The sequence below is a fragment of the Myotis daubentonii genome, chromosome 1, assembly GCF_963259705.1.
Source record: "Myotis daubentonii chromosome 1, mMyoDau2.1, whole genome shotgun sequence".
NCBI classification, from domain to species: Eukaryota; Metazoa; Chordata; class Mammalia; order Chiroptera; family Vespertilionidae; genus Myotis; species Myotis daubentonii.
Window position 1 is genome coordinate 206697600 of NC_081840.1, and position 8839 is coordinate 206706438.

The 8839-nt window shown below is 37.8% G+C and overlaps 1 pseudogene; it reads right to left on the reverse strand.

Moving 5' to 3' along the window:
• Positions 1–465: 465 nt before the first annotated feature.
• Positions 466–1481, reverse strand: LOC132213208 (endophilin-B1-like; annotated as a pseudogene).
• Between the last annotated feature and the right edge of the window lie 7358 nt (positions 1482–8839).

Here is an 8839-nt window from a genome sequence, read left to right on the forward strand (position 1 = left end):
TTTATGATTGGAAACATTAGCCAAGACTTTTCTCTTTCTTGGTGATCTGGGCACTACCAGATCTTACAGATTATTATTCTTGGTGGCTTCTTACATATACATCTGTATTAAAGCATTGCTTTTTAGATCACAGAGCTATTAGCTATGACATAGGTGAACAAGAAAAAAGAAAAAATAGGAACTAAAAGTAATCAGGCACCCATTATGTTCCAGTCACTGTGCTAGTCAATTTATCAATGTTGCTTTGTTTAATTCTCACATCACAGATAATTATTTCACTCCCCATTTACATATGAAAACAGGGAGGCCCATAGAGATTAAGTAGCTTTTCATGGAAGTATTAATTAAAAAGGTAAACTAATTGCCCTGGCCAGTTTTGCTCAGTGGATAGAGCCTGCGGACGCTTTTTTTTTTCAATTCATAATAAATTTATTTTACAGAAAAGAAAAAGCTTGCCATTAATGAAAAATTCAGTAGAAAACAGTTCTTCTATTTAAAGTTGGGGCTCAAAAGTAGAAGAAGCTTATTAGTGAAACTTCAGTAGAAAGAGAATTTTGTAAGAAAACATTCTTGGTATGAAAGCTCTAACATAAATTCTGTAATGAAATAGTTACCAAGCAATTTTATTGGCAGAAAGCCCATTTCTGATGGCTGGTATTTTCTTTTCAGTCTCTTTAAGACATTAACATGGAAGATACTAAACCTGCTTTATTTAGAGTTAGTTGTATATAAATAGGGTGTCATAATGGATAATCTTTCCATAGTCCACCTATTTAATTGAGCAGTTCTAAGTAGGTAATTGGCACCCTACCCTTCTGATTTCCCCTTTCCCCCATTAGCCAGTCTGAATCCATTCCAACGACACTGAACACAGTGATCACTTCATCTGCAAGAAGTGATAATTCACTACTGTTTGCCGCATCATAATAATATAGAACACTGGCTTTTCTGCTGCCACTGCCCTCCTTAAGGTCGATAAGGTTGGAAGGAGAGGTCATTACTAGGTCACTTGAAGTCATGGCAGAAGAACCAATCACATTTGATGAAGCAGTTGGTACAGGTACCACAGAAGTCTAATTGTTGTTAGAATGATAACTGGATGGAAAACTTCCCAGTTGTTTCTGAAGGTCTAACATGTACTGGTAACATTGTGCATAGTAAGTCATCTGGGCTTCTACAAAGTCATTCAGACAGCGGAGGTGATGGGCATGTGTACTGCTAATTCCTTCTAGCAGAAGTCTGGTAATCTCTGCCTGACGATCGAGTTCACTTTGAGTTATTCTTAATTCCTGTTCAGATGAAGCTCTGGTTTCTGCAGCTTTTGCCTTTTTTAGTCTGGTTTTTCCAGCATCTAAATCCAGTCTCTTATTTTGTAGTAGCTTCCTTTCTTTAGCAATTGTTTTATAATCTCCTTCTATAAAGTTTCTTAAAGGAGTGAGAAAATTTAAAGCTGCTGTTTGAATCAGCTGTCTGCAGTTCCAATTCCAGGTTCAATTCCAGTCAAGAAAACATACCTTGGTTGCAGGCTCCTCCCCAGCCCAGGCCCTGGTCGGGGCGAATGCAGGAGACAACCAATTGATATGTTTCTCTCACATCAATATTTCTCTCTGTCTTTCTCTCTCTCTTCTGCTCTCTCTAAAAATCAATGGAAAAATATCCTCAGGTAAGGATTATTTTAAAAAGGTAAATTAATTAGTTAATTAAGCTAGTTATTTTGCGACTTAAAGCCATGTTATTTTTTTAATCTTAGAAACTAACCATCGACACATCAAAACTACAACTAAATTATAGAACAATCAATGGAGAACCTGAAGACTAATTGAACAGAAGTCCTATATCCTTATATAAAGAAGAAGCCACCTTAAGATTGATGTTACTTTTCTTTCTTTTCTTTTCTTTTTTTTTTTTTTTTTTACAAATTGAAGGCAAAACCTTTCACCTGCAGAAAGATTACCTCGTGCTTTATTGCAGTGGTCTGGACCAGCACCCACAATACCTCTCAGGTATGCCTGTATAAAGGCTCCCATAAATGCGTTGAGCGTTATCACTGATTGTTTCCAAAGGCAAAGCTAAGTGGAAGATTAAAACAATAACATGAATAATTTAAATCTACAATTCAGCGTTATCAGAATTTGTGGGAAATTCCATTCCAGTTTGCTTATACAAGGCACTTCAGAAGGAACAAAATTACCGTAATAAAGAAAACTAGAAAAATTTTCCTTAGGGATTTACACATTTCCACAACTGCTCCAGGCTCTAGAGGAATCTCTGCATTAGACTTCAAACATTCTGCGAAGTAACATCCACCAAAGGAAGTCCAGTTTCGCTGGTCACAATTCACAATGTTGCCCACTGTGAACACCAAACTTGTTTGAAAATTTTCACAAAAATTTGAGATATTATTACCATTCATGTATAATGTTAACATTATTGACACTAATACAAGGTAAGCTCATTACCTTGTATGCATAATGGAAATGTGAGGTTTAAAATCAAAACCTAAAAAACAAGTATAGAATGCATTGTGCTTCTCTATAATGAACAGACACACATTACTAACTAACCAACAGCCTCCATAGTGTTTCAGTAAAAGCCACAAGAAGTTCAAGCAAACAGAGCAAGGTCTGAAGGTGGTGGCTTCTCGAGGTCAGTCAGGTGGAAGATTCTAGACACTACCAGTGTAATAGTCAGGAGGCTCCCAGGGAAGAAACTACTCAGTAGCCAAAGTGAGGTAGGTAGAGGTCAGGCAACCACATCTACTCCAGCACCTAAGGAGCATTGAATGCAATGAACATAGCTCAGGTCTCCTACATAGTTTTTGCTGTGCTACCAAAATCCTGTGCTCAACAATTCAACCCTATTTCCAAGAAAAAAAATCTATGTAGAAAAAGAATTAACCATGTACCCAGAAAGACCATCAAAAAAGAGCTGACCTAACTTTTTTGTGATATATTTTTATTGATTTCAGAGAGGAAGGGAGAGAGAGATAGAAACATCAATGATGAAAGAGAATCATTGATCATCTATCTCCTGCATGCTGCACACTGGGGATCGAGCCCACAACCCAGGCATGTGCATAGGTCAACCACTGAGTCATGGGATGACCTAACATTTTAAATCTAGTTCTTCATCTATGGAAATCAGATAACAACATCCACAAACCTACTTTATAGAATTGCTGTGAGTCTTAAAGAAGATCATTCTACCAAAGCATATAGCATATATGAAATTCACTAAATGCACTTTGAAAATTTAGATTTATTTTTAGGAGAATTCACCTTTAGAAAACTTGGTTATTAAACTTTGGATTTGGAGTAAGACAATAGTCAGTGAAAGCCCAAAGTGACCTACCACTAAGAATACACAAGAATATAACTTCTGTCAAGGGCGGGGGGGAAAAAAAGGAGACATATGTAATACTCTTTGTAATACTTTAAGCAATAATAAAAAAATAAATAAATAAAAATAAAATATATTTTTTAAAAAAAGAATATAACTTCTGTCTGTATGCCTGTTATGCATCCTGCTTCATTTTGCCAGGCTAAGTCATTTATTGATACCACTCAGATGATGAACACTCAGGTATTAATTACGAAGATAACTAATACCCAATCAAACAAAACTGATGTGGGTGTCCCACTGCTGAGACCCATATGGACAAGCAGAATGTGTCGGGAAAGGTTCACTCAGGTCAAACAAGAAGCCAGGGATCAAACTCACAGGAACACCAGACTTCAGGAGCAGGGCCTTTGTTCGCCCAGGCGAGCTCCACCTCGCTGACACTCATAGCACCAAGGAAGCTGTCTTACTGATCTCAATACCACCATTGGGATATTAATTTATTGCTATTACCACAGAGCTAAAGGACCAACAATTGTTTTTTCATTCCTTCTTGGGGTGCTGTTTTAAAATCGTAATCATAGCATGAAGTTATTTGAAGTCATTTTTTTTATTCTTTCTTTCATTGAAACATTCTCACCCAGTTTTTAGAAGTGCTGCCAATGCTTTCATTTCAGATACCTTTCATTGTGCTCACTCTATATTTTAATGGACTTTTGGGGTTAAAAGTCAATCCAGAAAACTAAAACCTGAAACTAAAACTAAAAACTAAAACTAAAACTAAAACCTAAAATTAAATGAACTTTTTCTATTTAGCCAATCATTTTATTTTTATGTGTCAAGCGTTGTCTAAAATTTTCAAATCCGTGTGCTCAATTCATTATCTGAATACGTACAAAATAGCACAGTGTTTTCTTTGGTAGATGATTCAGGATTTTACAGGGTCCTAAGATAGTTGTTATAAATAAAAATAAGAGACATTATTTTGTCTGTTTATTTCATTAATAGTGAATCAAAGTGATGAAATGACCTCACAAAGGTCACATCGCTAGTTTAAGATTACCAGGGCTAGACATAGGTCTGACATCAATGCCTCAATAGCCCTGCGAGTCCAAGTGTAATATGAGGACCTGCATCATCAGCATCATCAAGGAGCTTGCTGGAAATGCAATCTCAGCACCCACCCACCCCCAGAGACACTGAATTCAAAAGCACAGTTTTAGCCATGGATGGTTGGCTCAGTTGGTTGAGCATTGGCCCATGCACTGAAGGGTTGCTGGTTTGATTCCTGGTCAGGGCACATGCCTGGGTTGTGGGCTCAATTCCATGTTAGGGCATGCAGAAGGCAGCTGATCCATGTTTTTCTCTCACATAGATGTTCCTCTCTCTCCCTCTCCCTTCCTCTCTCTCTAAAAATCAATAAAAACTTTTTAAAAAATAGATAAAATGCACATTACAAGATCCTTAAGTAACTTTCATCACATTAAAGTTTGAGAAGCATTGCACTATAGCATACTGTCAATTTTCCTAATTATCCACCTAAAAAATACTGCGACCCTGAGCAGATGGATTAGTCTAGAACTTAAAAGATATTTAGGAAAATTGAGGGCTGAAAATTTGTTAAAACTTATCTTCAAATTTTTAATTAGACACTTTAGAAATAATTCATGATGATGTCTGTAATTACAAATAGAAATTGTTACCTGTATATTCATGTGTTTAACACATATATCCTGAAAGAGACGCGTATTTCAGGTTTTTATTGGACTGCACGTTTTTCACCCCTGGAAGTCCGGCAGAGGAGAGCCACACATCTGCGTAACCCATTGGACTTCAACTTTTACTGCTCCTGGCGTCCCCTATTAGAAGCACACTATCGCCACCTGCTGGCGCGGCCTGAGAAAAGTTAGCAAATTGTTCAACACTTTCTATCATAATTTCACTGTTTGGCATTCACATTTTTCCAAATCACTGATTTCTCTCCAATTCTATGATCACTCCAGCCAACATCTTTCTGTTGATAGTGCCCTAATAGAGTACCCAAAACTTAGCTCACTGAAATTATGCACAAAGATTGTAAGGCCAGCTTCAGGATGTATGAAGTTTACTGTCCTTTTGCATAGATTTATAATTATCAGGGAAAGTATTCCTGTTATCAGTGGGAAGATCTTCACATCCCAGCCAGATGCTAGTAGGAGTGGGCTTCTTGCAATATCCTGAGAAAAGGAATTTTCTGAGACTCTTACAGGAGGATGAGGTATTGTAGAATTCCTGTGGAATTAAACCTCTGAGTTTCCAAGATCCTATTTCCCTTCACCTCCCCTCCCCACCCCAAGAAAGATGTGTAGCTGTGGCTGCATGAAAGCTAGAATCAGAGCCATTGTCCAGAGTTTTGCTCCATGTTGGAGCATATCCAGCCTGGCATCAGGCTAGCTTAAGTTGTGCCCAGCTGCAGTCCGTTAGTACATATAGAATTGTATTAATTGCATATAGAATCTCCATGGCCACATGGCCATGAAAGGAACATGGGAGAGAGAAAAGCCAAAGGAACCAGAGAGCCAAGAGCAAGCTGAGAGCCAAAAGTCAAGAGAGTGGACTCCTTTGTTTGGGAGCGTATGTATTCCCAAATTGTCAGGGGCTAGCAATGGGCAACTCGCGGTTTCCAGGGCATAAGTGACAGGCAACTACCTTCCTTATGTCTCAACTCACTGTGCATGTGCCCATCTTCCCCTTTGTCAAGTCCCTCCCCACAGTGACCTACAGGGAATGGGCCAGTGGTTCCTGGAGAGTGTGAAATTGCAGCTTCTGGTGAAGCCGCCCAAATGGCCGTGCTTATAATGCCTGGCCCCCTTTTTGCTCCTTTCCTAGTATTAATAAGTAGCGAGTTACAATGCTATCATTCCTATTTATGATTTTAAAAGTAAAATCAATGTACCAGGTGCAGCCTAGTGAGCAATGCATAAGTCTTCATACCTGTGTTCAAGAAACATGTATTTGACACCCATTAGATATGGGAAATTCCTCCTTTCATCCTCCCCTATTTCTTGTATGTGTAGGTTTCTGTGAAATGGGTGCTCTCTTTCCTCTATATTCAACCTAAAAATATTAACATTTCCATACATGAATATCTGTGTACTTGTAAAGAAAAATTTCCTTTCACCTATATTTTATTTCTCTCTTGAGCTCTGATTAATTTACACCCAGAAAAATCTTTGTTCTCTCCCTCACACTATTTTTTTTAAGGCACATTGTATTAGTCTCATGGGGCTGCCATAACAAAATACCAACAGCCTTAGTGGCTTAAAGAGCATAATTTTACTTTTTCAAAGTTCTGGAGCCTGAAAGACCATGATCAAGATGCTAGCATGGATGGAACTGGAGAGCATTATGCTCAGCGAAATAAGCCAGTTGGAGAAAGATAAATATCACATGACCTCACTCATATGTGGGATATAATGATCAACATAATTTGATAACAAGAATAGATCCAGAGACAAATGGTAGGGGAGGAGAGTGGTTAGAGAGCAACCAAAGGACTTGCATGCATGCATATTAGCATAACCAATGGACACAGACACTGGGGCGGTGGGGACTTGCCCAGGATGGACATGCCTGAGGGAGGGGGGAGGGGGGTCAATTGGGGAAAAAGAAGACATATGTAAAACTTCAGACAATAACAATTTTAAACATTGAGATAAAAAAAAAAAAGATGTTAGCAAATTTCACTTCTGGTGAGAGCTCTCATCCTGGTTTGTAGATAGTTACTTTCTCACTGTGTCTTCACATGGCCTTTTCTCTGTGCTGAAGAGAGGAGAAACAGAGAAGGAGGGATGGAGAGAGGGAAGAAGGGAGGGAGGGAGGGGAGGTGGGAGGGAGGGAGAGAGAAAACAGAGAAAAGGAATCTGCTGTATTTTCCTATTCTTATAAAAACACCAGGACTATTGGGTTAGGGACACGTCCCTATAACCTCATTTAGCCTTAACCTCCCTAGAGACCCTATCTCAAATATAGTTACAATGGGAGTTAGTGCTGCAACATGTGATTTAGGGAGGAGAGGACACATTTCAGTTAATAACACATGGCATTTCAAGAACATATTTAAAAAAAAACTATAAGCACTTATACACTTATTATATGCCAAATATTATTCTAAGAGCAAATCTTTACCAATATATTGAATCCTCCCACCAACTTTTTGGATTGGGTACTATTATTATCACTATTTTACAGATGAGATAACTTAGACACAAACCTGTGAACTTGCCCAAATTCATCCTGCTGATAAGATAGCATGGGGCCAGCATTAAGACTTGTATAGGCTCCAGAGAGAAGACTAAACGAATCTACTAAAACCATCAATTATGCTAAGGAAGGAGCACTAAGTTTCCAACTTGTTTCTTGGTTTTATGAAGTGTGGTCAGTACCAACTATTCTTCACACTGGCCTATTGGCTTTTATTAACTCACTAGAGGCCCGATGCACGAAATTCATGCTAGAGTAGGCCTTCCTTCCCCCAGCTGCTGGCACAGGCTTCCCTCTGGCACCCGGAACCGGGCTTCCCTTGCAGCCCTGGCTTCATCCAGAAGGTCGTCCCATCTAATTAGCATATTATGTTTTTATTATTATAGATTATTTTGTTTTACTTTAGAGGAATTTCATTTGTCTGTTTGAATTTTAAGAAGAATATTAAGTCTTTCCGGAGAAAAATCATCACCTGTGAGGTGCTTTGTATGACTGGCACTGGTTTTGCTAAAGTCCATGTTGCGCAGATATACTTGCCCATTTAAACAACTTACAGGTGTCCCCACAAGAGAGCCATATATCAGTATTCTGTGTTCAAGAACAAGTAAGTGGAATAATTGAAAAACTGAGCTATGGAGTACATCACATTACTGAGCTGGCTTGGATCTTTAGTGTCTAAATGGCTTGTTAATGATCTCATCTGAAAAATTTACTAAATATATTATGAAAATTATGCAGAGGCATTTGAGAGATGTTATATAGAGTTTATATTAATATTTTCCAAACCAGATGACAGTAATTCATGAATAAGGGAACATTTACCATTACTCTCACTTATTTTCCAAAATTTGACCTACTCAGGAATTAAGCAGATAAAAGAGTTACAGCAAATCACTTCATCAAACAATTTTTAAAAGTCATTCACATCCTTCCCTTTGCAAAATAATTATCATGTTAAATCTTAACAGACAAGGCAGCTAAGTATCTTCAGTGCTTTCCAATTACCTATGCCGCTGGGTTGGGATTCCATAAAAGCCAACACACACTTCATTCTTTGCTTTAACACCTTATCTTCATCTCAAACTAATCAACCTAAATATTTCTTCATTATAAACTAAACATAAAGAACCATCATTAAGCAATATTTCCAGGGGAAATCTTTGTAAAATTTATTACAATTTATATTACTTATATTCCATGGTTACTTTAAATATAATTTTTTATTTTATAGTTTAACAGCTATATTCTATGTTTTACA